The sequence below is a fragment of the Ornithodoros turicata genome, chromosome 8, assembly GCF_037126465.1.
Source record: "Ornithodoros turicata isolate Travis chromosome 8, ASM3712646v1, whole genome shotgun sequence".
Taxonomy (NCBI): Eukaryota; Metazoa; Arthropoda; class Arachnida; order Ixodida; family Argasidae; genus Ornithodoros; species Ornithodoros turicata.
This window is the reverse complement of record NC_088208.1, coordinates 20,974,101-20,999,962: the sequence shown is the minus strand read 5'-3', so window position 1 is coordinate 20,999,962 and position 25,862 is coordinate 20,974,101. Positions and strand designations below refer to the sequence as shown.

General features: G+C 45.0%; 1 protein-coding gene across 3 annotated transcripts in view; it reads left to right on the top strand.

Annotated features, from left to right (window-relative positions):
- The first annotated feature begins 11,531 nt into the window (after nucleotides 1-11,531).
- LOC135366657 (neurogenic locus notch homolog protein 4-like) overlaps nucleotides 11,532-25,862 on the top strand; it is a 69,699-nt gene continuing 55,368 nt past the window's right edge. For 2 of the 3 annotated variants that reach the window (XM_064599462.1, XM_064599460.1), the window contains exon 1: nucleotides 11,532-11,635. The gene's annotated coding sequence lies outside the window, so the exon portion shown is untranslated. Of the gene's footprint in view, nucleotides 11,636-23,289; nucleotides 23,575-25,862 lie in introns of those variants that run through there. The other variant, XM_064599461.1, reaches the window with a different exon arrangement.

Genomic DNA, 25,862 nt, shown 5'->3' with positions numbered 1-25,862 from the left:
AAGCTCCCTGGATAACCGCGTTATGAGACCGCAAGAGGCAAATGAGACTCGTTGTGAGGTGTTTGCACATATTTGCTTTGCTGCAACTATGTTTTTTTTTTCTACTTCATTGCGTGATAGAGTTTGGTTTAGTGTGATTTGTCGGAGAGCGAAGGCGAACCTTGTTTATTGATGTAGTACACAAATACCCGGAGGGCCGTTAGGCATTATGGGGTGAGGTCGGTTTACACACACACACACACACACACACATAAAGAGACGAGGATGAGATGATGATGTCGGTTTACGATACAACGTGTGGAAATATAAATACGTATATAATACGTGGACTATAATGTGTAATAACATGAAATGCGAAGTAACACACATGGACGTACCTTACACAGGAAAATGGACGCACAAACACTTTTCTTATAGGGAAATTTATTCACACTACATGTGGAGCACCATTTACTTGTTTTGCTGCTGTTACTACTATATGCAATCCACGTGCAATACTATGCAGTACAAATATGTATAAACCTATATAGCTTATCTACAAGATTAGATATGTATACACAAGATGTTATGTATGCATGTACACTAGGTATCATGTATAACAGTCAACATCTACAACATCATTTTCTACTCTTTACTGTCGATGATTGAGGTGCGTGAGAACAGGAGAGGAAGTTTATTATTGCTGGTTTGCTGGAGGTTTATATTTGTCGGTTTATTAACGGCCATCCGTTTCAAACACGCAGCATCTCCACGTGTTTTTTTTTTGTTTTTTTCAAATACAATACAGAGGTATACGCTGCAGCTTATTTGCTTGGTAGTGCTAAGCTATATCCATCTGGTTTCTAATCATAGACTTCTTTGTCATAGTCGGTAATCGCACGTACAAAGATATTGTAATCTATATTAATCATGGACACTGTATTAGTAGATGATTATGGTGTTGGCAGTAGAGATAATGACAGTAGATTACGTCAGTATATTATGTAACCGTGCGCATATTTTGTGATGATAATGATGATTCATAACAAATTATATGTATCATTTGCGTACTAATTTGCATAAAATTTGTATTCACTGCATTTAGTTAGTCTTAGTTATAGTTGCACCTTTGTAGTCATTTCTTTCGCCCATTCTTTTCACAGTGTCGTTGTCTTTACAATCTGTGTGCTCAGCCTCCATTATTTAGTGCGTTCGAGCCCCTAGCGTACTAACAGTACATGAAGCGCCCGAATTGCAACTAACACTTTGCGTGGTTTCCCTAATTAATGTTGCGCAGAACTAGTAAACAATACGGGAACGAATCGGCCTACCATGCAGAAACGCGTCTCTCTCGATTCGTGTCGGCATTTAATTACGTTTTGTTATTCTTAATTGGCAGTATATCCCTTAAAGTAGCTGCTTTCCCCTCCTCCTTTTCACTTCGGTCTCTCCCTTTCTATTTGCGACTATAGTACTATTGCGTACCGAAGTTGAACAATGCAGCTGGTTCTATCTCATATATTTCTGCCATGCAGTTTAATCGGTATAGTTTCCTTTCCCTTTTTTAATCCTCTTTGATATTAATATAATGGAGGAATTGTAATGCGCTGCTAGAACATAATGAGAAAGCCTTTTGTCTCGTTTTCGTAATAAATGTTTGGCGTTGCCGTTTCCAGTTCCAGCCCTAAACTTCATTGTCTTCCACGTAGCGCGAAATGCATTTTCAGAGCTGTCCGCCTATAGGGGTATTTCAGGATTCTCGCGAAAGTTATCTGCAAGCTGGGATCTCAGAGGCGTAGTACGGTAGTTGCCTGTTACGTAGTACGGCGTATTAGTAGTACGAATTAGTACGGCGTGGTAGCCTATCCAATAACGACTTGTTAAATGGCATGGTCAAGACAACTATGAGGAAGTAGAGAACCTACACTCTTAAACATGAACTTCACTACATAGCACGCTCCTAGCCAACCATAATCTCGAATGATATCGTTATCTGCCCTGGTTTGTTGAAAACGGTAGGCGTACGCCTTTTTTGTGACAGTTATGAACAGCATAAGTGCCACAAAAAATGCGTGCGCCTCCCGTTTTCAACAAATCAGGGCAGATAACGATATCATTCGAGATTATGGTTGGCTAGGAGCGTGCTATGCGGTGAAGTTCATTTTTAAGAGTGTAGCGCGATACTAAACAACGTGGTAGCGCGCCAAACAGTACACGTGGAACAAGAACGACGAACCCAACTTGCTGTTCTCGTTCTGACCCGATAGTTCTGGTAGATATCTTCGGACTACCACTTGTACTGATACACGGAGCTCTCTGGTGACCTCAACGCACACAACACACGTGACCTTACACTCATCCCAGTAACCGCTCCAGCTTTCACTCTGCCCTATAATGTCGCACTCATCCCCACGTACTCTGTACTCCGTGCTTAGCATGCAGCCTCCTTCTTCCGAATGACACGGTGCGCACGTCTAATGCGAACATCGCTCCAGAAGTAAAATACTAACAACCACAATAAAAAAATAAAATAATGTAAGACAGTAATGTCATGCATGCACTACATACGATGTCACAGCTAGCGTCCACCGTGATTTAAAAAACACGTACCAAGGTTTAAACCAAGATTTAATGTGTACCTCGATTTAAAAACATGCATCAAGCTTAAGAAAAAAGCGACAGTGTGCTCTGCGGGCATGAAGACAACTGAAACTTGTTAACAGTCGCGTAATCGCAGTCTCCCGTATTTATTTTCGTTGTGCAAAAAATAATTAATTTAGACTAGTTAGCTGACTTTTAAAATAATATTGGTTCGAGGGCCGAGGAGCCAATTGGAAAGTTGCTGGCGCTGATGTCGGCGTCAATACCAACGCAAAAGCCCTGTCTTGGACAGCCACCTACAGAAGTGAGATGCAAACCATTGGGCACACTTTGCAGTCCAGCTCTGACGTCAGAGCAATGGTAGCATCGGCTATTCCTATTGGTTTATCGTAAGCACGTGACTTCTTCCGCGGCCGCCTGCGCAGATGATGTAACTGCAGAATGAGTTTCGGTTTCCATGGTGCTCCTACTCGTCTGTAGCAAACTTTGTCGTAAAATCGTGAATGCAGGTTCGCATCGGCTCAAACAATCGTCTCTTATATAATGCACTTTATCTCCAACAGCAGGACCAGCATGCAACAGCGATGACTGCACAAAAGGACTCCATGGAGCAGAAGACACCTCCTCAAGACCCGGCCGTCGTACCGGAACCAGAACCGGATCAGCAGCGGTCCTCACCGCCACAGACCAAATGCGACACAGAAGTGGTCCTCACGAACCCAAATGACGTCTGCAAAGAAGGTTGCTACCGTGAAATGGAAGACGCTGTCCCCTATACCGACAGGCAGGAAGCCACCTGCGACTGGAGGGCAAACCGCAGGATCGGAGTCCTTATGCTGATATCTGTGCTGTCCTTGTATCTTTGTGTCTTCTGGTTGATCTATGCCTTGTCGAGGGAAGGAACCGACAGACCTGGACTGTTCATATCAGCGACGTGCATCCTGTTCACCGTGGCGCTGTTCATAACGGTTACGTCCATGAAGAAATTGTGCATTTTGTTGCGACCGAAACATGTGTGGCCAACTCCTGTGTGACAGTCGGTGGAATGTCGTTCCTTATATGTCGTTCATATGCCTGCTACAGTGTGTGGCGCAGAAGTATCGTTATCTCGTCTCCGTGTTCCTTTTTTTGTGTGTTGCATCTGGGTACGCGCGATAAATGTCTTAGACACGTGACACACGAGCACGCGGTAGAACAAATTTTTGAATGCGACTTTCCTTCAGCCATTTTCGTTCCTTTCCTTCGAGACTCACGAAGCTACACTCTTAAAAATGAACTTCACCGCACAGCACGCTCCTAGCCAACCATCATCTTGGTTGATATCGTTATCTGTCCTGATTTGTGGAAAACGGGAGGCGTACGCCTTTTCTGTGACAATTATGAACAGCATAAGTGTCACAAAAAGGCCTACGCCTCTCGTTTTCAACAAATCAGGGCAGATAACGATATCATTCGAGATGATGGTTGGCTAGGAGAGTGCTATGCGGTGAAGTTCATGTTTAAGCGTGTGGCAGCGCGTCTGATAGTGAGAGTACCAAGTCAAACCACGGAACACTATCATAAAAGACTACTTCCTTCATTTTGAGACTATAAACGTGTTGTCATACTACATGTTCTCCAGAACGGATGATTGAGTATAGGATTCCAAGAAGTCTCAGTGCTGCTTGCGCACGCTTTATACCTTGGGCGCAAGGATGGCGCGAAAGAGATAATTGCCGATTGGATTTCGTTCTGGCTGGCCTTGACACACTAACGTTGACGTATTAACTTTATGTTGGAGGTGTATGCTGCCAAATATGGGAAAGGGTACACCATATGGGACAACATATGAGACATGGATACTACTCGAGCCGATAAGAAGCTGCAAGGGCATATTAGAGGGCGTCCCATGCACTCTTAAAAATGAACTTTACCGCATAGCATGCTCCTAGCGAACCATTATCTCGAATGATATCGTCATCTGCCCTGATTTGTTGAAAACGGGAGGCGTACTCCTTTTTTGTGACACTTATGCTGTTCATAATTGTCACAAAAAAGGCGTACGCCTCCCGTTTTCAACAAATCAGAGCAGATAACGATATCATTCGAGATGATGGTGGGCTAGGAGCGTGCTATGCGGTGAAGTTCGTTTTTAAGAGTGTGCACCAAAGACCAAACCAATCACCAAGAACACCGATATAGTGTGTCGACGAAAGCGAAAGCAACGGGAGGTAGCCCATTGGCAACCTATCCAAAGGCATAAGCAGGAAGCCGAAAGGAAGTCCAGGAAGTTCAAAGGCAGGAAGTCGGAAGGGTTGCTTCAAACTGAGCGGAAGGTTCTCTTTCGAAGGAAAAGAGGGATCGGGAAGGAAAGTGGCATTAATAGGGCACTAAAGTAGAAAAAAAAATTATCATCGCGGAATGAAGGACGACGTTTTACCTTAACACTAACATAAAAGGAACGGAAATAGTATCTATTGCGCCCCGTCCGTGATTTATGAACGAAAGAAACCGCAATGTATGCTCTCCCACTCCCTCACCTTCTCAAGAAAGCCAGCAATGCCGAGCGCGCTCTCATTGGTCTCCGCAAACGATTTGTCCCACCATCGCGGGAGATCATTTGAGGAGACCAACCGGACGTCTATCCGCATTGCCGGTCTTCTTGAGAAGGAGGAGAGGGAAAGCGTACATTGCGGTTTCTTTCGCTCATAAATCACGAACGATGCAACGGATGAAACACGTTCCTTTTGCGTTGGTGTAAAGGTAACGCAACTTTCATTCCACAAGGATAATTTGTTGCACTTTATAGTCATGTTCAACTTAAGAACGAAGAGAAATCTAGTCCGTCAGCTCTCAAACTATTGCTGCGCCACAGATAGGATAGCTGGACGCAGAGAGGTCACGCTCTCTCCCTGCGCCAGATAATGTAATTCCTCATACTCGCTCTGCTTCCGCATTGGCTGTTAATACTGACCGCGTGACACTACGCTGCAGCAGAAAGTGCGCTCCCCTACTGATGGCGCATGGTGGCGCTGCAGTATTTTCCCTGGCGCACTATTGCGTCTCCTTATCTTCAACGGCGTATGTAGTTGACGGACTAGATCTCTTTTCCTTCTTAAGTTGAACACGACTATAGTGCCCTTTTGAAAAAAAAAAAAGATACACCTCTTCGAACGGAATTTGTGTCCGCTAACGTCGCTAACAGACGGCAGCGGATAATCTCGTCCTTTCTGGAAAGTGGAGATCGAGCATGTCCCTTTCAACCGAAAAAGTGCAGCCTCGGACACAGCGCCAACCGATAATTGACAGCTTACGATTGCTTAAAGCAAAAAGGCATGTTTTCTTAGGACTTTTATCGACCGTTAAAACAGTTTCCTCATGGCCTCATTACGCCTAAGACGAGCGACTGTGAATTCAATACTCACTCACATCCTCCTCCTCACTCACTCCTTTCAATACCGCGTCCTTCGAAATCGTAAATGACCCTACTGTATAGCATCGGGTCTATCGTATGTGCATCACGGCGCGCGAGAAAGGAGAATAAAGTCTGGGAATGAGGGAATGAGGCTGTGTGGATTCCTCAATGCTCTACAACACGGTGTAAGACACCACACCTATACCTCAACATAGGTCTGGCTATCCCGAGTGGCAGGGGTGTTACACATGGTTTCAGTGTATCAATATCATAAGGCCATACACTCTTAAAAATGAACTTCACCGCATAGCACGCTTTTAGCCAACCAATATCTCGAATGATATCGCTATGTGCCCTGATTTGTTCAGAACGGTAGGCGTACGCCTTTTCTGTGACACTTATGCGGTTCATAATTGTAACAAAAATGGCGTACGCCTCCCGTTTTCAGCAAATCAGGGCACATAAGGATATCATTCGAGATGATGGTTGGCTAGGAGCGTGCAATGCGGTGAAGTTCATTTCTAAGTGTGTAGATGCCATTGTGGATATGATAGGTACACTCTTAAAAACGAACTTCACCTGAAAGCACGCTCCTAGCCAACCATAATCTCGAATGATATCGTTATCTGCCCTGATTTGTTGAAAACGGGAGGCGTACGCCTTTTTCTGACACTTATGCCGTTCGTAATTGTCACGAAAAAGGCGTACGCCTCCCGTTTTCATCAAATCCGGGCACGTAACGATGTCATTCGAGATTATGGTTGGCTTGGAGCGTGCTATGCGGTGAAGTTCATTTCTAAAAGTGTAATATTGTACCAAACGCCCATGAAGCCAGGTGCACACGTTGTCACCCTTGATTTGTTGAAAACGGGAGACGGGGCCTATTTTGTGCCATTATGCTGTGCATAATGTATACAAAATGGACTCCGCCTCCATTTTTCACGCGCTAGTATCACGAGTATCCACACTCTTAAAAATGAACTTCACCACATAGCACGTTCCTAGCCAACCATCACCCCGAATGACAACGTTCTCGCTCTAGATTTGTTGAAAACGGGAGGAGGAGCCTATTTTGTGCCGTGCATAATGAGCACAAAATAGGCTCCTCCTCCCGTTTTCAACAAATCAGGGGCGAGAACGTTGTCATTCGGGATGATGGTTGGCTAGGATCGTGCTATGTGGTGAAGTTCACCACCACCACCACCACCATCATTTCTAAGAGTGCAGTTCGTACTAAGCACTTAATATCATTTTTCGCACCCGTGTTGCAGGGCCATAAAGAGGTCCATTTCCCCTGAAGCATCCAGCGCGCCTCCTGGTGTTTGCGATAGGGCGGAGTGGTGCACCTTTCCAACCTTTCTTTGCCGCTGCGTAAGGTGTTATAACCCTTCCTCGGATCCAAGCGTATATCCAACCTTGCCTCAAAATATGTCTCTCTTACGTGATGCGACGCGTAATGTCCCAGAACGCAGTTGACTCTACGCAGCGACGGATGGAGACAGGAGCTTTTTTTCTTTTTTTCTGTGTCCCTGTGTCTGTGTGTGGTTCGAGAGTAGAGCAACTTAATTGGCGCTGGTAGAAAAAGCTATTTAGAAGACAAACTGGTCCTCGCAAGACTTTGGCTTTCTTTTTATTTCCTTTTTGATTAAGTTGAGTAGCCAGAGTAATTCCACCGTTCTGCGGCAATATATCTGAAGCAGGGTGGAAGAAGACAATTTTTCTCACTCTATACCACTCGCGAAGGCTTCGCTTCTAGCGCACGTCCGATTTCTGAATGGCCTGTTTCCTCCGTGCACTACTTGCGCAGAGCTAATTAGCACGAGGTACGATTTTTTCACGCGTCGTATATTTCTGATCTGGATGTTACAGGATTTGAAAGCGTTATTTCCCAACTTGCATTGTTCGGCCACGATTTGTTTTTCTCGTACAAACTATTCCTTTCATTACCGAAATAAGTAGTTCGCAGAATAATTCAGGCATGGCTGTGTAACATAGGCGAAATGAAGAAGAAGAAAAGGAGCATCGAAAAAGAGCACAGAAGGCCATTTGAAAACGTACCATAACGCTAAACTGTCAACGTCCCCTGTAGTTCAGTCGGTAACATGCTGGCTTGCTGAGCTCAAGATCGCGGGTTTCATCCCGGCTGAGGGCGGTAACAATGGGGGGAGGGGAAACACAGAGCCGTGTATGCCAAAGGGAGTCTGGCCATTAATGGAACATGCCTATACCTGGAGCTCCACCCACTTTTTGAGCTCTCTGGCCAATCACGAGCCAAAATACAGTTCGCTATTAACCCCAGGCTATCCAAGCTATATATTACCTGTATTAACTGGGTGCCGACATTTTCGGGAAACTGGATTGGATTAGATTGAATAGGATATTCCCTGACGACCTAGCAACATAATGGATTTTGCGTCCACTTTTAACGGCGCCATCTGGATGGTGAGGGGCACGCCGGGAAGACGCAGAATAGCAGAAGCAGCAGAAGGCAGAAGTAGCAGAAGTGCTTGCTAGCAGAACTGATTGGCCGGCAGAACCGCTAGTTGGAACAGACTGCCGGTATTATACGTATTTTAACTATGAAACATAACACGACTGAACCAAGAACGGGCAAAGGTGTGTATATGAATAAAAGTATGTCATAAAATAAAATTTTTTTGGCCATTTGTAGCGTTTTTCTCGCTATTTGCCTGTGATCGCTGTCGTTACTAGGCCTAACAAGGACGACGAAACATATTATTTTCAGGTAAACATCGACACTGGAGCGTAATTTAAAGGTGATTTGCAAGATAATTGCAACAGAATGTACACTTACGGAATAAAATTGACGTAATTTGTGAAAAGAAATTGTCATGAAATCCTCGCTTCGCCGTTCCAAGCTACGCCGCCATTTTCGGGAAAATTTTGGTGTCATGGCGGCCCGCATAGAAAACAGCAGCCAATGAAAAACGCTCAATTTGATTGACAGGTCGAGCCCCTTTTTTAGGCTCCTCCTAATGGCCAGACTCCCTTTGGCATACACGGCACTGGGGAAACACTGCTTCCAGCACCGTCTGTCGGAGATTTCAGGCGGACGTTCAAAAGAACCCCAGGTGGTCCAAATTATCGGCCGCCCTACCCTGCGGCACGTGCAAAATGTCGCCAACACTGCGCAGACAAACCTTACTTGTAACATCACGGTACCATTACACTAAAGTGTCTTCTTCAGGAAGTCCGTAAAGACCGCGACAATGTCGCACTGGGTACAGAGAACGAGTCACGTTGAGAGGCTTCCTGCTGACACTATTCAACCGAGCACGAAGTACAGTCTCTCCGTCTCATTTAGCTCACATTCTGTGAGGACGTGCTCAACGTTATCGCCAGGACGCCGCGGTTGGAGCACAAGCTTGTATCACATTCGAACCTGTACTGGAATTGTAGAGCGAAGGTACACATTGAGGAGAAGCGTGTGTAGGAGGGAAGTGAAGTATGTGTGTGGTTAACGGTTTGTAACGAAAAGTGAGAATTTCGGATCCACCGAATAGTACATGAGACACCTGCTTGTGATGTCCAGACTCAGCATCGTTGCAGAGTAAGGGTAAGGACTGCGTTACGCACAAGCCGTATTTCGCTTTAAGAGTAAATTAACGTATAAGACGATGTTGGAAATTTAGTCAATGCCAACCGAACGGTAGGCAGGGTGTTCTTTTTTTTAATTATCATTCGTTTCATAATTGTCATAAAAAACGTAGCAGAGCAAAACAGATGCCGTTTTAGCGGGTGGGTTATACGGCCATGCGAACGTGTAGAACAGCGTTCGCAACTACCGGACGACTAATGAGCTAAAATTCATTAATGAACGAATTAAATGCTTTCTGGGAAATGCGAGATAGCAGTATTGGCGCCAATCATTATTCAAATCGACCGCCCTTATTAAACACCCTGTGAAGCGAACGTACTTTGATAACATAGAGCAGGAATTGACCAAGATAGTGTTTACTTCATATATGAAGTAAACACTATCTTGGTCAACTCCTTTGCTTGTCGAGCGATGCGTGGCTTCGGAGTGCACGAACAACTGTTGCCTCTCATTGCGGTTATCACCGCAGCGGTTGTCAGTGTTTTTTGCGGGTTACACAAGTTGCACGCCAGCTGATGTCGTGGGCAAGCGGTGTCGTTGCCCTATCAAGTGACAGCCGTTCGGGGTCATGCACCTGCATTTGACAAACACCCAGGGAAACGCACAACACAACACGACCTCAAGGAAAGGCAACACTGGTTCGCCGCATTCCCAGCCCGTGCATCTAGCTCACAACAGACACCCCTTAAACCCGTAGAACTCCTATATGATCTAGAAACCAATGAGCCGCCATGACGGATGAGGCAGCCCAAAACGCTACACAAAAAGCATCGCACGATCTCTTATACAGGCTCTTGTCACACACTCTTATACAGGCCATTCTTGTCGCAGTAGAAAGCTTGCACGGTACAATACCCCTTCCTTACATAATATGAAACATTTAAAACAGAATAGGCAGCCATCCAAGCACACCCGATGATAGCAGACGACACACTTCACACATGGATACCAGAGGAAAAACATGACTTGGATTGAATTGGATAACGGGAATGTCGAGGTGCGTTGGAGGGCACTGGGCTACACCGCCCATAGAAAAAAAAAATGTGACCGCTTAAACGATTTGGCGTAATATAGTTAAGAGTCCGCCAATCACGACCGTGCTTTTGGCTGCCGTAGCTATGGAGACGAGCCGCCACGAGCCACATTGGTAGCCACGGAAAGCCTGTCTTCGAAATCGTCCGCGGCGATTGGGTTTCAGCATGGCTTTATATGGCTACATACGAAGGTATAAGCTCGCGTGGCTCAGTGGTTAGCGTGCTGGCCATGTCACGTCGAGACTGGGAGGTACTCGGGTTCGAATCCTAATGCCGGCTGTGCTGTGTGGGGTTTTCCTGGGTTTTTCTCAGACGCTTTCAGACATATGTCGGCACAGTTTCCTTAGAAGTCGGCCCAGGACGCGCGTTCCCCCAGGGCGTTAGTCGTGACGTTGCCCACCTCTGTGAGGCCGACAACGACGAGTCCTTTGACCACCACCACTACCACCTCGTACGCGAATAGTTCTACGTGCGACCGACGCCCACCACTGTGACGCTTCAGTCGTTGCAATGTTTACATAACACGGGGAGGTCTATAAGCAGGCATTCTGTATGTAGGTGACGTTTGCCCCGGCAGTATACAGAGCTTCCGGAATGGACATTGAAAGAGGAAATCTACTCCTTACAAATCATTTACTCCTTCAAATGCTCAAAAGTTTCCAGCTCCTCTTCTCTGCTAGGCTGGTTCTTTCTCCAGCTACGGCTGATGATGCTGCATTATTGTTAAGTATGCTCAGAACTGTACTACATGTTGAAATATTCCGTCTACCAAAATTATTATGCTCAAAGCAGGCGTCTTCTGTGTAAGATATGCGTCAGTAGCCTCGACGAGATAAGCGGTTGTATGACATCCAGCTCGAATTACACACGACGCAGCGGTTTCGGAGATTTTTTTGCTGCTGTCATTCCTTTCTGTCTGAGAGTTTCACTTCCTGCGTTTTGCATGCCGGTCGATGTTTGAAATGGTTGTTGCCGGTCGAGTATAGAAAAGAACACTCCAGTCACACGGTGAGATCTTCTTTGCTTCGCCTCTGTGTCGTAGTGCTTCGTAAACGTCATTATGTTAAAGTTAAATGTTGATAGCAGGTACAGGAAAAACCACTGTTTACAGACACCCAGGCTATAACTGGGGTTCCAAGTTTTAGGAGTTTATTTATTTATGTTGTTGGCATCTCCAAAGTGTATTTTTCGAAGTCAAGATATCTCGACATCTGGATACTCCCTGACGAAGTCACAATGAAGCTGACGCTTGCTTCCCGTATCACTGTGTGTTCCAACAACTATAGCCTCGTTTACAGGAAGACAATTCGTATGTCACCTGTGCTTCCTCTGCGTTTTTTAAACATGGAATGACCTTCAACGAGGAATGTCTCCCGCTCTCTATATCGCTTTAGCGCGAAATTCTCTAATTAAAGAGTTAATTAATGAATTTAGGTAATTAGTAATCTTGTAGTTACGTACCTTCTTCCAGAGAATGTTCGCCTGTACATATAACTCAACTGGAAGAACGGCATCTACTTTGCTCTGATAGTTTATTTTATAAAAATTCCGTAACAAATAAAAAAAGGCACCCTGTATATACGTACGTATATACGAGGGGTGTTCAAGTCAAACCGCGACTTTTCATTTTTCACAAAAGTAAAATGAACTTACAGGAGAGAAATTAGTTTTATTTTTCAACGTAATCTCCAGCTGCACTAATGCACTTGTCCCAGCGTTTCACGAGGGCTTCAATGCCAGCAGCGTAGAAATCCTTACCGGCGCATAGCAGCCATGATCGGATCGCATTCTTTGCCTCGTCGTCGCAGCTGAAGTGGCGGACCCCAAAGAACACCTTCAGTGGCCCAAAGAGATGGAAATCGCTGGGGGCAAAGTCTGGACTGTAAGGGGGATGTGGGAGCAATTCCCAGCCAAGTTCCTGTAAGGTGCGCGTCGTGAGATGCGAGGTATGCGGGTGTGCATTGTCCTCTAGGAGGAGAACTCCCTTGCTGATGAGGCCCGGCCGCTTTTGCGTCAGCGCCTTATGCGCATCCCTGAGAACCTGGCAGTAATATGCACTATTGATGGTGGTACCACTGGGCAGAAAATCAACATGAACAACGCCAGCCTTGTCCCAGAAAACCGTGGCCATGACCTTACCCGCAGACGGGGTGCTTCGGAACTTCTTGGGAGCTGGCAATTCCTGATGCTTCCACTGTTTTGATGCGCGTTTAGACCCAGGAGTGAAATGGTGCACCCACGTTTCATCGCACGTGGTGATCCGATCAAGAAACGGCTGCCCTTCAGTGTCGAAACGGTACCTGAGCTCTTGGGAGATTTCGAGCCTTCTCTGCAGGTCAAACACGGAGAGCTGCCTCGGGACCCAGCGGGCACTAACTTTCCGAAACCGGAGGTGTTCATGAATGATAGCGTTCAACGTTCCCACAGAAAGGTCCGTCTTTCGAGCCAGTTCGAGACATGTTATCCGTCGGTCCTTGAGAATCAGGCACTCCACAAGTTGTTCTCAGCAACTCTGACATTGGGCTCTGAGCCGCCCCGGGCGGGATCGTCCTGCACTGATGTACGGCCGTCTCGGAACCGTTTGCAGCACTCAAACGCTTTACTGCGGCTAAGTGAATCGTGGCCATACTGAACCTGAAGTCTTCTGTGAATTTCAGGTAACTTTACGCCTTCATTCACGAGAAACTTTACGACAATTCGCTGTTCGATGTGCGCGCTCACCTCGTTGTCGGCCATCTTGTCCAGCACGTGTCTTCTGTTTTGTACAAACTTTGGACCATCACGTGGTGAATGCGGAGGCCTGTCGCGTGTGAAAATGACGAAAAAGAAGTAGCGCGAGCCATTTGTACACTCTGGAGACAGAAAGTCCCGGTTTGATTTGAACACCCCTCGTATATATATGTAAAAAAATTAAAATGCTGATGTGGTATGACCGATAGCGCATCCCTATCCGGAAATCAAAAGCTTCTACGTAAGAGGGTCTAGCTTTGTCGTCGCCTTTTTCTTTAGTTTTTTTTTCATTTCCGTGTTAGCGCCGTGAAGCAACTGTGGCTGTGAGCGGCGTACAGATGTGGGCAAATGGAGAGAGGACAGCAGGAAGGAGTAGGTGACCGGGGGCTAGTGTGCGTCCTGGGCCGACTTCAGGGGGAACAGTGCGGACATTCGCCTGGAAAGTCTTCAAAAAATCTAGGGAAAACCTCAGACAATATAGCCGGTGGTAGGATTCGAACCCACCACCTCCCAGTCTTCAACACGACCTTGGCTATCACCAACGAGCGAGACGCCTTAACCCGCTCGGCCATGGCCTGGTTCACCGGGACGAGGTATATCTAACCCTGTCAACAAGTGACAATTAAGGTGCGGGGCAATCGTCGAGAAGGGCACGTGATAAAACACGTGCACGGCGCTCTTCCCGCGATACGTTACGGGCGGACCATGCGTCACGAGCAATTTGTCACGTACCCGTCTTTTTTAATCGTCGCTCTGAACACATGACCTAATAACGCGCTTAGCAAACCACCATGGGAACGGTACGCTCTGCCAACATTACCTAATGACACGCTTAGCAAGCTATCATTGGGAACGTTACACTCTGAAAGCATGAGCTAATAACACGCTTAGCCAACCACCATTGGGAACGGTACACTCTGAAAACATGACCTAATAATACGCTTAGCAAACGACCATTGGGAATGGTGTGCTCTGAAAAGATGACCTAATTACACGCTTAGTAAACCACCATTGGGAACGGTACGCTCTGAAAACATGACCTTACACGCTTAGCAAACCACCATTGGGAATGGTACGCTGTGAAAAGGTGATCCAATAACACGCTTAGCAACCACCATTGGGAAAAGTACGCTCTGAAAAGATGACCTAATTACACGCTTAGCCAACCACCATTGGGAACGGTACACTCTGAAAACATGACCTAATAATACGCTTAGCAAACGACCATTGGGAATGGTGTGCTCTGAAAAGATGACCTAATTACACGCTTAGTAAACCACCATTGGGAACGGTACGCTCTGAAAACATGACCTTACACGCTTAGCAAACCACCATTGGGAATGGTACGCTGTGAAAAGGTGATCCAATAACACGCTTAGCAACCACCATTGGGAAAAGTACGCTCTGAAAAGATGACCTAATTACACGCTTAGCCAACCACCATTGGGAACGGTACACTCTGAAAACATGACCTAATAATACGCTTAGCAAACGACCATTGGGAATGGTGTGCTCTGAAAAGATGACCTAATTACACGCTTAGCCAACCACCATTGGGAACGGTACACTCTGAAAACATGACCTAATAATACGCTTAGCAAACGACCATTGGGAATGGTGTGCTCTGAAAAGATGACCTAATTACACGCTTAGTAAACCACCATTGGGAACGGTACGCTCTGAAAACATGACCTTACACGCTTAGCAAACCACCATTGGGAATGGTACGCTGTGAAAAGGTGATCCAATAGCACGCTTAGCAACCACCATTGGGAAAAGTACGCTCTGAAAAGATGACCTAATTACACGCTTAGCCAACCACCATTGGGAACGGTACACTCTGAAAACATGACCTAATAATACGCTTAGCAAACCACTATTGGAAACGGTATGCTCTGAAAAGGTGACCTAATTACACGCTTAGCAAACCACCATTGGGAACGGTATGCTCTGAAAAGATGACCTAATTACACGCTTAGCCAACCACCATTGGGAACGGTACACTCTGAAAACATGACCTAATAATACGTTAGCAAACCACCATTGGGAACGGTGTGCTCTGAAAAGATGACCTAATTACTCGCTCAGCCAACCACCATTGGGAACGGTACACTCTGAAAACATGACCTAATAATACGCTAGCAAACCACCATTGGGAACGGTATGCTCTGAAAACATGACCTAATAATACGCTTAGCAAACCACCTTTGGGAACGGTACGCTCTGAAAACATGACCTTACACGCTTAGCAAACCACCATTGGGAATGGTACGCTGTGAAAAGGTGATCCAATAACACGCTTAGCAACCACCATTGGGAACGGTATGCTCTGAAAAGGTGACCTAATTACACGCTTAGCAAACCACCATTGGGAACAGTGTGCTCTGAAAAGATGACCTAATTACACGCTTAGCAAACCACCATTGGGAACGGTGTGCTCTGAAAAGATGACCTAATTACACGCTTAGCCAACCACCATTGGGAACGGTACACTCTGAAAACATGACCTAATAATACGTTAGCAAACCACCATTGGGAACGGTGTGCTCTGAAAAGATGACCTAATTACACGCTCAGCCAACCACCATTGGGAACGGTACACTCTGAAAACATGACCTAATAATACGCTTACCAAACCACCATTGGGAACGGTATGCTCTGAAAACATGACCTAATAATACGCTTAGCAAACCACCTTTGGGAACGATATGCTCTGAAAAGATGACCTAATTACACGCTTAGCCAACCGCCATTGGGAACGGTGTGCTCTGAAAACATGACCTAATAATACGCTTAGCAAACCACCATTGGGAACGATATGCTCTGAAAAGATGACCTAATTACACGGTCAGCCAACCACCATTGGGAACGGTGTGCTCTGAAAAGATGACCTAATTACACGCTTAGCCAACCACCATTGGGAACGGTACACTCTGAAAATATGACCTAATAATACGCTTAGCAAACCACCATTGGGAACGGTATGCTCTGAAAAGGTGACCTAATTACACGCTTAGCAAACCACCATTGGGAACGGTGTGCTCTGAAAAGATGACCTAATTACACGCTTAGCCAACCGCCATTGGGAACGGTGTGCTCTGAAAACATGACCTAATAATACGCTTAGCAAACCACCATTGGGAACGATATGCTCTGAAAAGATGACCTAATTACACGCTCAGCCAACCACCATTGGGAACGGTATACTCTGAAAACGTGACCTAATAATACGTTTAGCAAACCACTATTGGGAACGCTATGCTCTGAAAAGATGACCTAATTACACGCTTAGCCAACCACAATTGGGAACGGTACGCTCTGAAAGCATGACCTAACACGCTTAGCAAACCACAACAACAACAACAATAAATGATGACGATGAGATGGGGTGTTTCACCGCGGTGGTGCGGTACCCTACCCCATTGCACGTGGAACGGACCACCATTGGGAACTATGAGCTCTGAAAACATGACTTAATAACACGCTTAGCAAACCACCATAGGGAACGGTACGCTCTGCCAACATTACCTAATAACACGCTTAGCAAGCTATCATTGGGAACGGTGTGCTCTGAAAAGATGACCTAATTACACGCTTAGTAAACCACTCTCTCTTCGAGTCAGAAGCAATAACCCTATCATTCGCGGCAATGTCTGGCGCACAGCGTGCTATACAGTGAAGTTCCGTTTTCGGGCTGCGTCGTCACTACTTATTTGCGTAACAAATGCCTTTGTGTGACAAAGAATGTAAGCGCAAAAGCATCATAAAAAGGCGTAGGCCCCGGGCTATCCACGAATCACGAGCAACAACGATGCTTTTCATCGTGTTACGTAGTAAAGCTCTCTTTTTTCTTAAAACGGTGTATCTTGGAAGACACACTGCATGCGGGACCTTCAGAATGTCCTCAGTGACAAGAGTCCAAGGATGTTTCCACGCATGTTTCTTCAAGCCGCGACATCCGCTTGAAGACATCGAATATAAATATAGCTCCGTATAAACAGTACGTTCTCAACAGAAAATAAACGCAGCCGTTTCGGAAAGGGGACCTCCAACGAGTGAAGACGAGTCCGACGTTATCGTCGAATACGGCTGATAAACTCCACAAGGGGGAATCTTCCTCATTTCCTCCAAAGGAAGCACCACGACGGAAGTTGCCCTCCAGACGCGCCAGCCAGAACCGAATTTTGCGATTGGCGAACGGAACTACGGGGGAGGCCGTAATAAAATTAAAGCGCGCGCGCGAAGGGAAAGAAATGGAAGTGAATCGAGTTAACCGTATACTACAACATGTCGAGGGAAAGTGAACAATGCGCGTGATTTCAGACACCGAGAAGAGAGATGGAGAACAGCTGTCTCTGTAACGTTGTTATGTTGACGTTCTGCGCGTAGCCTTTCGGCTCGATAGAACTCGTTTAAGTTCCGGAGTGTCGTTGGAGTTCGATGGGAAGCTCGTAAATGGGATTGGTATTCAGATTCTATTCAACAGGAGTGAGAAGGATTTCGGTCTACTTTGCGTCGTCGCTAAATGGCATTGTGAGTTTTGTTGCACTCGTTATACTTGAGACTTTGACATGATTGATAAGGATGACGAAATTGTTTAGGTTCAGTGTTGTGTTGTTTGCAAACCTAATTTCTTCAAATTTCTTCATTTCTTTTTCTTTTTCTGCTTCATATGGTATCCCAACAAAGTAGCATCGCTTTTTTAAGACTGTGTACAAACCGGAACACAAGATGAGATCTTTTTTTCAAAAATTACCGCGAAACGCCAACATTCGTTGAGTTTGAGTTTGAGTTTCATTGTATATAAAAAAAAATAATAATAATTCCGTCTTATGTACTGGTAGCGGAAAAGCTACGACAGTCTCGTAATAATGGTTACGCTACTTTTTTTTTCTTTCTCTGTGCGTTTTCATTGTATTTTATTTTATTTTTTTTCATTTCATCTATTTATTTATTTATTTTTCATGTACGTGGATGGACAGCAGTGTAAAAAGTTGCCGTGACAACTTGACAAGGCTTCGCTGCCCGGGACCTCAGTAGCAGAAATACAACGTCATATGAATAAGTGACATGACTTTCTCGCCTGCGTTCGTCCAATGTGCATGTTGCTTGTGCTGAGTTGCTTAGATGTGCTTTTGAGCTTTTAAACAAAAATGTGTAAGAATTGGGAGCAGTATATGCAGAAGAATTTAAAAATAACGTTTGCCTCTCATCCCCATTATTGTTTTTTTTTTCGTCAACATCAACATCAAACTGTTATCTTTTTTTTTTACGATTCGTAAGTTCTATATTACGACCTATATTACGGTTTCACCAATATTCTGGGTTATATACGGCCCGTCGTTGACATCGCCACTTTGCGACATCCCTCGTCTGGCTCCCGGGGCTTCCATATTATTTTCACTCATAGTTCAAGCAATCGTCCAGCTCCAACTCAAGTGTTATGAGTTTGCGGAAATTTGATATTATCCGGCGCATATACTGTCAGTGTCACGCATCAAACCTCTTCACACACGGTTACTACTAAACACAGATCTCGCATAGTTAATACTGCGTACATTACGTAATACTATAATTCTGATGTTGATGTTGATGAAGAAAAATACTAGGGAGAGGTTGAATTCGTCACACGACAAATTCGGCTACTCCCATAAACAGAGGTGAAAAAAATAAATAAAAGAGAACCCCCGCACCCCACTTTCGCGACAACTATCGGCCGAATGCAAAAATCACCCGTTAACGTAGCGCACAGTGAATTACAGTGAACCCTCGTTAGTATGACCCCCGATAATCTGACATACGCGCTTTACGACCACACTCCTGGGGAACAATGCAGTAAAACCTCTGCAAATCCCCCCGTTAATATGACAATTCCGCATTATGACCAAAATTTTCGGGAATGAGCATGGTCATAATAACGAGGGTTCACGTGAACCCTCGTTATTATGACCATGCTATTCTACGTATACTTCATCCTGTTTGCACCGTGCATATGAATCTTCAATATGTATCGCCTTCGATATATGCAGTCGCCCCTTTCTTTGCACGACTGGAAATAGTAAACTTGCCCAACTGCCGTACGTGCGAGGAAGCAGGAAACATACATCACATATAGCTTTGTTTCGCACCGTGCAGTTTACATCGACGTTATCTTCGCGCTAACCGCGCAAGACCCTGGTCCGTCGAATTAATTAATTAATTAAGACCCTGGTCCCGATTGAGCTAAAAGGAACAAACGGTCGGAGCCCTGGTGCAATTTCTTAAAGGGGTGCTAAAATGCAAAAATGTCTTCTCGCTCAATGAAAGATACGGCTACCTTGGCATTAATACAAAGGGAACAGGAGTTATCCGTTGCGTCGTTCGTGATTTATGAGCGAAAGAAACCGCAACGTAGTCTTTCCCTCTTCCTTTCCTTGTCAAGAGGTGCTACAATGTGGAGCAGTCTGTCATTGGTCTCCTCAACGATTTGCCGAATATATCCATACATACATACTTACATTTCGCTACTTTCACGTGTGACATGCACTCTTAAAAATGAACTTCACCACATAGCAAGCTCCAACAACCATCATCTCGCATGATATCGTTCTTTCCCCTCATTTGTTGAAAACGGGTTCTGTACGCCATTTTTGTGACACTTATGCTGTTCATAATTGTCACAATAACAACAACAATAAATGAAGAAGTGATGACATGGGGAAACATCCCATGTGATAATTGTCAAAAAAAAAAAAAGGCGTATGCTTCCCATTTTCAACAAATCAGGGCAGATAACGGTATCATTCGAGATGATGGTTGGCTAGGAGCGTGCTATGCGCTGAAGTTAATTTCTAAGAGAGCATGTCACACGTGAAAGTAGCGAAATCTAACACTGTGCTCTCCCCGACGAACTCATGCACCCTCTACGCATCTCCACCCTTCATTCTCTATCCTCCACCCGTCTTTCTTTCTTTCTTTGATCTTTTTTTTTTATCCGATCCTGCCATTACCCCCTCTCCCCCTGATTTCTAAGAGTGTGGAGCAGTCAGCTCCTATACGTCGGTAAACGATGCTCTTCTTATTGTGTTTTAACCTGCATTTTGCTACAATTTCTTAGTTGCGTAACATCCAAAGCAGCACAGGAGACTACTCCGTGACCCAACTTGCTTTTCTTCGAACTCCAATGATCGCTCCTACTTACAATCAATACTTTCCTCTTTGGGTTTCTTGTATAACGAGGACGGGCACAACCATTGCAAATGAAGTCTGCACCGCGACGTCAAAGTTCCTCTTTCGTGATTGCCTATAACGACCTTGATGATCTACGCAAACACAGTGCTTGAGCGTATAAAGGCCTCCAGTACGTCGTGCATAACAGGCATGGGTCGATATCTTCCTTACTGTCCGGTAGAATTCTCTGGAATTCTCTGGAGCAGTGCTTCGTCTGTGTCTCGTCTGTCTGCGTCCCCTGCACTGGGGGTGTATAGCTTTTAGAATGTACCACCAAACAGCCCGGTTTTTATCGCTTTTTATTCTCTACAACCCTTACAACAAGATGGTGGTGGTGGTGATGGCGAAACAAGAACTTCACCGCATCATAGGCTCCTAGCCAATCATAATCTCGAATGACATCGTTTTCCTCTCTGATTCGCTAAAAAACGAGAGGCGTACGCCTTTTTGTGACTCTTCCGCAGTCACGTTGAGTGTCACAAAAAGGGCGTTCGCCCCCCCGCGCTTTCCACAAAGCACAGAAGCGTGCTATGCGGTGAAGGTTTTTTTTTAGCACCGCACAGTTCTTCACATGAATCGAACTACACTCTTAAAAATGAACTTCACCTCATAGCACGCTCCTAGCCAACCATAATCTCGAATGATATCGTTATCTGACCTGATTTGTTGAAAACGGGAGGCGTACGCCTTTTCTGTGACAATTATGACCAGCATAAGTGTCACAAAAAAGGCGTACGCCTCCCGTTTTCATCAAATCAGGGCAGATAACGATATCATTCGAGATGATGGTTGGCTAAGAGCGTGCTATGCGGTGAAGTTCATTTTCAAGAGTGTAAGCCGGTAACGATACGATTGTACAAAAACGGATCTAAAGCCCCCGCGATGGATTTCGTCTTCAAGAAGCTGGGAAGATTTGATTGGCTACAGTATGGGAGAGGATAAAGGTGACGAAACCAAAACGGTCAACGCAGCGTGCTTTTTGGGCCCACACTCTTAAAAATGAACTTCACCGCATAGCGCGCTCCTAGCCAACCACCATCTCGAATCATATCGTTATCCGCCCTGATTTGTTGAAAACGGGAGGCGTACGCCTTTTTTGTGACACTTATGCGGTTCATAATTGTCACAAAAAAGGCGTACGCCTTTCGAGAGCACCTTCTTCGAGAGCAGGCGGCTATCTTCGGCAGCATCTACACTATTAAAAATGAACTTCACCGCGTAGCACGCTCCTAGCCAACCATCATCCCGAATGACAACGTTCTCGCCCTAGATTCGTTGAAAAAACGGGAGGAGGAGCCTATTTTGTGCCATTATGCACGGCACAGCTTAGGCTCCGCCTCCCGTTTTCAACAAATCAGGGGCGAGAACGTTGTCGTTCGGGATGATGGTTGGCTAGGAGCGTGCTATGCGGTGAAGTTCATTTCTAAGAGTGTATCACTTCTCAATTATCTATCTGTGAATGGTTAAAACAGCTGAAAACAGGTGAAAACATTTTCCCGATCATCTAATGTTATCTTCCTCCAGCACATCTAACATGCCTAAGTTTATGAAGCTAGGATACGAACAACCTGCAATTTGTAATGAAAGCGCGGTAGACTACGCATTGTGGCGTATCATAACTCGTAGCTTATCTATGCTAAAGACTTCCACATCTTTACACTCGTTGGACATCTAGTGAGAGCTGGTCGCGACAAGTATGCACCCCTGGCGTCAGCCTCGATTGCCCTCAGGAGATAGAATGCATCTGGCAGCTTCGGAATAAATTTCTCCCTGAATCGTGCGTATGTTTTGTCTTAAGCAAGGTACCGCTTAACGCGTCAGGAAAAGTAAAAAGAAAGGAAGCTCCCCGTCTTGAAGTGCAATGGAGATGCCATACCTGCAGTCATTTATCGAGGTCCCCCTTCACCACACCAAATATTTCCGACAGCCTCCTCGCTTTCTTTCCTATTCACCCCCCTAGCAGATGACCCTTTATTGTTTCAGACACACGCCTGGAATGATACATCAAGCTGTTGCAACTTTGACCCCGCTCCCCAATTTTTTGTAACATCCCCCGTGCTTGCGATCCTAGGCACTAAAGCACTGTATACATGCGCTGTAAATGTGGACTACTGTCAGACGGAATGGCTGCAATGATAAATTGAAAAGAACCGCGCGCTTAGAACAAAAAGGAAAAGAAAAGTAATGTCTGTTTCCACCGCCTCTTTGTGCTTCCAAGCGCATCCCACGCGATCCCATCTTCCTGAGCTATAAAATAGCGCTTCTTATCTTTTTACCTCTGCCTTTTATCCAAACCTGTGCCATGCCTTTATCCTGAACGGCAATCTTTATGGGCCGTCCGATTTAATAAAACCGCTAAAAAATTATGAATCCCCCATCCCCTTTCGAAGTGCGCGAAAGCTCTCCTCGTAGACGCAGACGACATTCATAGAGAAGCAGAAGACCATGCACCGCCAGGGACCGCGGCGAGAGCTAATAGGGTCGCCGTTAGACTCCAAGTGAAAGAAAGACGACTGGAAAGAGTAAAAAAAAACAAACAAACAAAAGAAAACACGTTGAATGCAGAACTATCCTTCCCAGCATCCTCCGCGACCCCAGCGCGTCCGCCATCTTGCGTTTAGTTCTTTTCCCTAACTTCTTCCCTTCGGTGGCAGCACCCAAAAATCGATCGCGCCTTAGCAACAGCGCAGCGCCTCCCAGCGACGGAGGGGTTTTTCGCACGCAGACGCAGCATCCTGTAGCAGAAGTCCAACTTTCGAATCCTGTGTAGCTGTGCCACATTGTTCGTTATAGTTGGAAAGACAACCTGCGCAGTTTTTTTTTTTCTTGGCGTGCGTTGATGAAAACATCTCGTTACGTCATCATCGATGGACATAATTCTGTGAGAGGGTGATCGCAACCGTTGTGTTAGTGGGTTTCTTCTGGACGTGATTATCAGCGGCCTGCGAGCGCGCTGGAATCTCTGGTCTGTTGACCGGATTGAAGAGGACTGCCATCTGTCTTGTGAAGTAAGTTTGAACTACGTATTGATTTTGTGTATCGTACTTGGGGCGCAGATCGGTGCCGAGGGAAGGGATGATGGTATATACGGATCAATTAGGAGAAAGAGTACGAAAAGCATAAGTGTTCCGCGTCGTAGACGCTTTTGTTAGTTATGACGAGGAAGGACGGGGTAGGGAATGGACAGAATATTATTTTGGAGCATATCATTCACTTGTGGAGATATGCCACACGAAGTGTACACTCATGAGCTTTCTCACCTTTATGTAGATAGTCACCATACACGATATTGTAGATGATATCTAACGTACATAAATACATAATATTTAGCGTGCGTATGTTGTCTTGTACATAACGAACGTATAGATTTATACATATTTGTATTGCGTATTGTACGTGTATTGCGTATAGTAGCAGTCACAGTAGTCACAAAGGCGTCACAAGCACACCCGTAGCCCAAATATTTCCAATTGATGTTTTAGAGTGTTAATAAATTTGCCTGCAACAGAAACAAAACTTGCTTGCATACTAAGCCCTGCACCAACTACTGCGCCAAATGATGAAGTCATCGCTCCTCATTTGAGGAGGGATCGCGATGAAAATCAGGAGTGATAAAATGGAGAGTGTCAGCTTAAGCAGGCGTTAAAGAAATGTACAGCTATGGTAAGAATAAATGATGATGATGATGATGGCAAGAGAAAAATATAAAGTTGTGAGATGTGTGTGTGTGTAAAGAATAAATGTTATTATTTATTATTATTATTTATCATTTTAATTTATCTTTATATATTTATATATTAACGGTATCATCCTGTGTAATGGCTGGCCTTCAGCGTGCTGTGTGGTGAAGTTATGTTTTAACAGTGGAGGAGCTCGCTACAGGCTGGAATTCTGTATTTAAAGTCTAGGGTGACATTTGAACGTGAGATGATATTTTTGTGTCGCTTCGCACGCACAAAAATTCATCTACGCGGAATAGTGGAGGCGGAATTTCTCGACTAGATAACTCGAACATCAGACACGTCTCAGAATAAATAGAGAATATATAGAGACTAGAGAGTATTTTTCACGGCCATGTGTTTCTTGTGTAGCTGGTAACATATAATGAAACTAAAGACTAAAATAACATCAGACACACCTTATAAATAGAGAATACATTGAGAGATAATTCCGAGTAGTATAGATTGTTAGTTGTTAAGAGTTGTTCGCCATGTATTTTTCGCGGCCATGTGCATTCCTGAAGTCCCTTTTGATTTCTCATCACTAAAAGTCAGGCTCGTAACACGTAATAACACTCGTGGTAACGTCATAACTTTGATTGATTGATTACGTGTTTAATGGCACAAAGGCAACAAAGGCCATAGAGCGCCAAAACTATGGTGAGTGTGTCGGAGATGATTATGGGAAAGATGATGTGAGAGAGAGTGTGTGGTAGTTAAAACCTATCTACAGGTATGAGCGACGAGCGATGAGATTGACCAGGATAAGAGAGAGAGGAGGATGACGTCATAACTTGCGTGTATGTTCCAGTCCACGCTTTTGTACGCGAGCAGCTCTGATCGTAATACCTGCTATACGGAAACACGCGAATATATTTCATTTGATTGCATATAATAATACATTTGATTTGATAAGCATGGCTCACTTGGTACATGGTACATGCTCGTTAATAGCTGAGACTGACATTTGATAATTTCCCCGTTATATTGTCTCCTTCTTCAGTCGACGGAATCCTTGGAGACATACAAGTATAGTTGTAGCTGATTTTGAAGAACGCCGTTGTTTTTTTTTTAATTCGTGTACAGTTTGCGTCATTCTAAATGAAAACAAGTACGACAAATTACATAGCAGCTCTCGCAATGCCCGCAATATAGTGGAGGAATGTTGGTCGAAAGAACGGACGTCTCTACGAAAGTCTGTTTCGCGATTCCCACTCTACAAAGCAAACACACGCTTTCATCGTTGCTGTGCGGCCCCATACAGCTACGACTATTGTTCCAGGATAGATGGCGCTCGGGAAGGTATTGTGCCGACGTTTATGTCAACACGGAATGCAAACACAGTGTGTGTAGCTCCGTATATACGTATAGAAATGATGTCAACAAAATTGCTTTGCCTTAGTGTGGCACAGACGGCTCTTTGCCATCCACTATGGAGGTCTTTATTTGATGCTTCATGTTGTCAACGACTATATTCTCGCGTTTACTACAGAGAACACTGTCGTTTACTGGACCTCTAGAATTGATCAAATATTTTTCTAGCAGGAACTCCAATATACACGCAGGCGCGCAAAATG